Source organism: Arachis ipaensis, chromosome B1 (genome assembly GCF_059453495.1).
Source record: "Arachis ipaensis isolate K30076 ecotype BB chromosome B1, ASM5945349v1, whole genome shotgun sequence".
Classification (NCBI taxonomy): Eukaryota; Viridiplantae; Streptophyta; class Magnoliopsida; order Fabales; family Fabaceae; genus Arachis; species Arachis ipaensis.
The window spans coordinates 122,058,989-122,064,561 of record NC_142436.1 but is presented as its reverse complement, the minus strand read 5'-3'; the positions used below and the strand labels follow the sequence as shown (position 1 = coordinate 122,064,561).

Below are 5,573 nucleotides of genomic sequence, written 5' to 3'. Positions count from 1 at the left end.
TTATGCATGCTTCTATGACACATTTCAAACTCCTTTCTTTTTGATAATGTCAAAAGGGGGAAGAAAAGTTTGAGGATATTTGAAGTTTTGAACTTTTGAAAAAGAAGAAGTTTGAGGATTTGAAAAGAAGACATAAGTTTGCGAAACAATAATTTCAAAAAGACTTCCGCTAAGCAAAAACTTTTCATATCTAAATCGTTTTCTTTGATAAACGCCCTTTAAAGGAACAAATGCACATATTTAGGGGGAACTCCTGCAAAAATTTTTTGTGAAGTCTTCTCCAAAGCTTTCTATAAAACAAAGTGCATTATTGTTGCTTTCAAAATCATTTATAAATGCATATCCTCAAAATTGGTTTGTCATTATCAAAAAGGGGGAAATTGTAAATCATGTTGCTTGTATGCGAAGTTTGTATTCGTAGGTTTTGATGAATGACAAACCAACAAACGACATGAAAGACAAACCAACAAACAACTTGAATGAACAAGCATATTGAAAGATCAACCAACATTCAACGTTGAGGAATGAAGAGTTGAAAGCAACACAACAACAACAAGAAACTCAAGTCCACAACATTTGAAGACAAGTATAGTGTCTTAGGACTTAGTTTGTATTCGTAGGTTTTGATGAATGACAAACCAACAAACGACATGAAAGACAAACCAACAAACAACTTGAATGAACAAGCATATTGAAAGATCAACCAACATTCAACGTTGAGGAATGAAGAGTTGAAAGCAACACAACAACAACAAGAAACTCAAGTCCACAACATTTGAAGACAAGTATAGTATCTTAGGACTTAGGTAACTTCTTGTTAAGAACCAATTGCTAAATCTCTCAACACACACTCACAAAATGTTTTGATGCACATCTTGCAATTCGATGCTAGCCAAATGGTTTAAAAAACTTGTTTTCAAAGGTACAAAAGCATAGGAATTGACTCCAACAAGTTTGAGATCAATCCTAAGTATTTTGAAGTGATTTTAAGCCATTCTTTAAGGTTTGCATCGATGCACACTCATCTTGCATCGATGCAAAGCATGCAACGACTTGTTGCATCGATGCAAAGATGTTTGCATCGATGCAACCTAGCTGAAAATTCAAATTTCAGCTTCAAAGACACATTTGCATCGATGCAAAGTGTTATGCATCGATGCAAATGATTCAAAAACATAAAAAACGGCTAGTTTTAACAAAACGGCTCCATCCCATTAACTCCCCAACGTTTCTAAGGTTTGGGAGGTCTATAAATAGATGGATTAAAGCCTTATTTCACACACGTGAGTATTTGCAAACTATCTTGTTCATATTCTTTCATTCTACACATTTTTAAGGTGTTATAATACACAATTTGAGAGAGCAATATCAATTGGTTCAATAGTGCTAAACTTGTAATCATACACTCTTCTAGAGAGTACTCATTTCATCTCAACAATTCTTTGAGAATTGTTTTCTTGTAACACTTTGTAAATTGGAGTGTGATCTCCAAGGTTGAGTCAAGAGTTATAAACACTATAGTCGGTGAGGATACCAAAGAAGTATACTAAGTACTCAAGGCAAATCTTAGAGAAGGAATCTCTAAGTGGAGTGGGTTAGTATACGAGTGGTGATCATATACCGTGAGGTGTTAGAAACTAAGGACTCGGATTGTAAAAGGTTTTGCGCGAGCACCTTGAAGCTTGGCAATAGTGGAACTTCTCAATAGCGATTGAGAAAGAAAGTGGACGTAGGACAAGGATTGTGCCGAACCACTCTAAATAGCGTTTGCATCTCTCCAAACTCATCTCTTCTATATTATTGTCTTTTACCTTTGAGCAAATAAATTGTGATCGAAAAGTAGCTTCGTAAGTACTTAAGGAATAGCTTAAGTCCGATTGGTGAAAAGCTTGATCAATTTATTTGAGTTGGTGTCTATTGGAAAGTAAAAGCTCCTTATAAATGCTTAGCAATTGAGTTAAGCTCTTGGAAAAATACTAGTACAATAACACTTTTGTATATTGTCTTTAACTTTCGCAAAAAAGATTCATTGTTATTGCAATACTCAATTCACCCCCCCTCTTGAGTAATTGTGCATAGGTTCTACAATGATGATTTCAGGTATTTTCTGGCTGAAATTGAGGAGCTTTGGAAAAAGTCTGATTCAGAGACAGAGAAAGGACTACAACTATTGTTAGGATCTAACCTCCATGCACTCGAAGGAGTATTTCTGGAGCTACAGAAGTCTGAATGGCGCGCTCTCAATGGCTATGGAAAGATAATATCCAGGGCTTTCCATAAATATATAATAGTCTATACTTTGCTCTCGAAATGAAGGTCCAAAACTGGTGTTCAACGCCAGTACTCCACCCTTTTTCCTGCGTTGGACGCCCAAAACGGAGCAGCTGGCGTCCAACTCCCAAAAAGGAGTCCAAAGCTGGTGTTCAACACCCAAGAGGAGTCCTAGGACGTGGAGACACCCTTAGCTCATCCCAAACGCTCACCAAGTAGGCCTGGAAAGTGGATTTTCGTACTATAAGACTAGTTTATCTTATTTCTGTAATTCTTAGTTATCAGATTAGTATATATAGGAGAAGATCACCCATGTTTATGATCTTCTACCTCATATTCTTCCCCCACTTTTACATTCGAACACTATTCTATGTATAGTAGGAGTCACTAACCTCCTAGGTTAAGGTTAGGAGCTTTGCTGATTCTTATAGATTAATAATATCACTATTCTATTTCAATCTATGCTTGATTCTATTCTAAGATGTATCTTCATTCTTCATCCTAATGAATTGGGAGTGTAACTTGACCGTCATCCCTATTCTACATGGGTTCTTGCGAGTCCTTGACGGGATAGTATTGAACCACAACCTTGATTATACATCTCTTAGACGGCTAATCTACAACTTCGTTGGGTACTTGGAGACATCAGTGCAGCCGAGGTACGGAGCGATTAGGGCTTTTGTGGTATAGGCTAGAATTAATGGAGCAGTGTTCCCTAATCCAGAAGATCCGTCCTTGTCTGTGGCGCTTTGAGTAGGATCACCAAGGGAATGGACTGCTAGAGCTTCACCCTCGTTCAGATTGGGTGACCACTGACCCGGCATTTGACCTGAAGCAGAGGAGATTAATGACCACTGACCTGGCGTTAGTCACTTACAGTCTGCCATGGAATGAATCATCAGAAGTTAGAGTAGATAGTGAGAAAAATTGATCCAGAAAGAGGAAGCATCTCCAAAGCCTCAATCGTTCTCTCATCACTGATTTCACACCAATTAAGTAATTCTGTTTTATTCTATTTTTATGCATTTTTTGTGACAAACTATATTTTCTATCCGCCTGACTAAGATCTGCAAGATAGCCATTGCTTGCTCAAACCAACAATCTCCATGGGATCGACCCTCACTCACCTGAGGTATTACTTGGACGACCCGGTGCACTTGCCAGTCTATCTGTGCGAATATTGTGGCAATTTCGTGCACCAAGTTTTGGGTGCCGATGCCAGTGATTGTTTGAGTTTGACAAACTACCGGATTATCTTGTTGCTTAGATTAGGTACTTTTTACTATTTTGTTTTGTGTCTTTCGTTTTCTTTTTCAAAATCCATCTTTTCTTTGTCTTTTGTTTGAGTCTAGTGTCAGTTCTTAAGTTTGGTGTCCTTTTTGTGTTCTTTATTTTCTTTATTTTTGAATTTGTTCTTAAGTGTTCTTCTTGGTATTCAAGTTGTTCTTATTTCTTTTTTATCTTAAAATTTTTAAGTTTGGTGTCTTTTGGTTGTTTTTCTTTAAAATTTCAAAAAATTAGTGTTTTTGATCTAAAAATTTTAAGTTTGGTGTCTTTTGGTTATTTTTCTCTTTCTTCATTGATTCAAAAAATAAAAAATATCTTTTCCATCTTAATTCAAAATTTTCGAAAATCTTATTTCTTTTTTTTATTTTGATTTAAAAATTTTAAAGTTTGATGTTTTCTTGTTAGTGAAGTTAAATTTCAAATCTTATCTTTTTAAATCTTTTCAAATCTTTTCTTTTAATTTAATTCTTTCCTATCTTATCTTTCTTTTAAATTTTAAAAATCAAATCTTTTCAAAATTCAAATCTTTTTCAAATCTTCACCATATCTTATATTTTCAACTTATTTTCAAATCTTTATCTTATCTTGTTTCAATTCCAAAATTCAAAATCAAATATTTTTCAAATCTTTTCAATTCTTATCTTATCTTGTTGACTTTTTCTTTCCAATTTTAAATTTAATTTTTTTAAAAATCAAATCTTTTTCAAATCTCCTATCTTATCTTATTTTCAAATCTTTCTTAATTAGTTACTTGTTTTCTCTTCCCTCTTTTTCAAAACTTCCTAACTAATTCCTCTTTCTTCTATTTTCGAAAACTTCTTACCTTTTTCTCCTTCTTTTTTTTCGAAAATCACATTCAATATTCAAATCTTTTTAATTCAATTAATAATTAAAATAAAAGTAAAAATATTTTAAGTCTAGTTTTTCTTTTTACTTCTTTTTTGAATCCTTCTACCCCCTCTATTCGAATTCTTCTTCTCATTCTTCTTTCTTCTTCATATCTCACAAGGAGTTCTCTATACTTTGACATAGAAACTCCCATTCTCTTTCTTTCTTGGTTTTCTTTTTCTTGTTTATGAGCAGGAATAGAGATAAAAAATCTCTCTTTGATCTTAATCCTGAACCTGAGAGGACTCTAAGGAGGCGTTTACAACAAGCTAAAGCACAACACTCCAGAGGAAATCTCACAGAACTTTTTGAATAAGAAACTGAAAACACAGATATGGCAGTTGAACAGAACAATGAAGGAGATGCAAGGAAGGTTCTGGGTGATTTCACTACACCCACTACTGACTTCTATGGCAAAGTATCTCTATACCTACCATTAGAGCAAACAACTTTGAGCTAAAGCCTCAGTTAGTCTCTCTAATGCAACAGAATTGCAAGTTCCATAGACTTCCACAGGAAGATCCACATCAGTTCTTATTTGAATTTTTACAAATCTGTGACACTGTTAAGACTAATGGAGTGGATCCTGAGGTCTACAGGCTTATGCTTTTCCCTTTTGCTGTTAGAGACAGAGCTAGGGTATGGTTGGATTCTCAACCTAAGAAAAGCCTAGACTCTTGGGAAAATTTGGTCAATGCATTCTTGGCCAAGTTCTTTCCACCTCAAAAGATGAGCAAGCTCAGGGTGGAAGTTTAAACCTTCAAACAAAAAGAGGGTGAATCCTTCTATGAAGCTTGGGAAAGATACAAGCAACTGATAAGGAGATGTCCTCTTGACATGCTCTCAGAATGGACTATCCTAGGTATCTTCTATGATGGTCTATCTGAGATGTCCAAGATGTCCTTGGACCATTCTGCTGGTGGATCACTCCACCTGAAGAAAACGCCTGAAGAGGCACAGGAACTCATTGAAATAGTTGCAAACAACCAATTCATGTACACTTCTGAGAGGAACCCTGTGAACAATGGGGTAGCTCAGAAGAAAGAAGTCCTAGAGGTTGACACTCTGAATGTCATCTTGGCTCAGAATAAGATCTTGACCCAACAGGTCAATATGATTTCTCAGCA

General features: G+C 35.5%; 1 non-coding gene across 1 annotated transcript; it reads right to left on the bottom strand.

Annotated features, from left to right (window-relative positions):
• Nucleotides 1-5,181: 5,181 nt before the first annotated feature.
• On the bottom strand, nucleotides 5,182-5,285 carry LOC148578181 (small nucleolar RNA R71). Its single transcript, XR_015904515.1, has one exon. It is a non-coding gene; the product is annotated as a small nucleolar RNA R71 (small nucleolar RNA).
• Nucleotides 5,286-5,573: the final 288 nt, after the last annotated feature.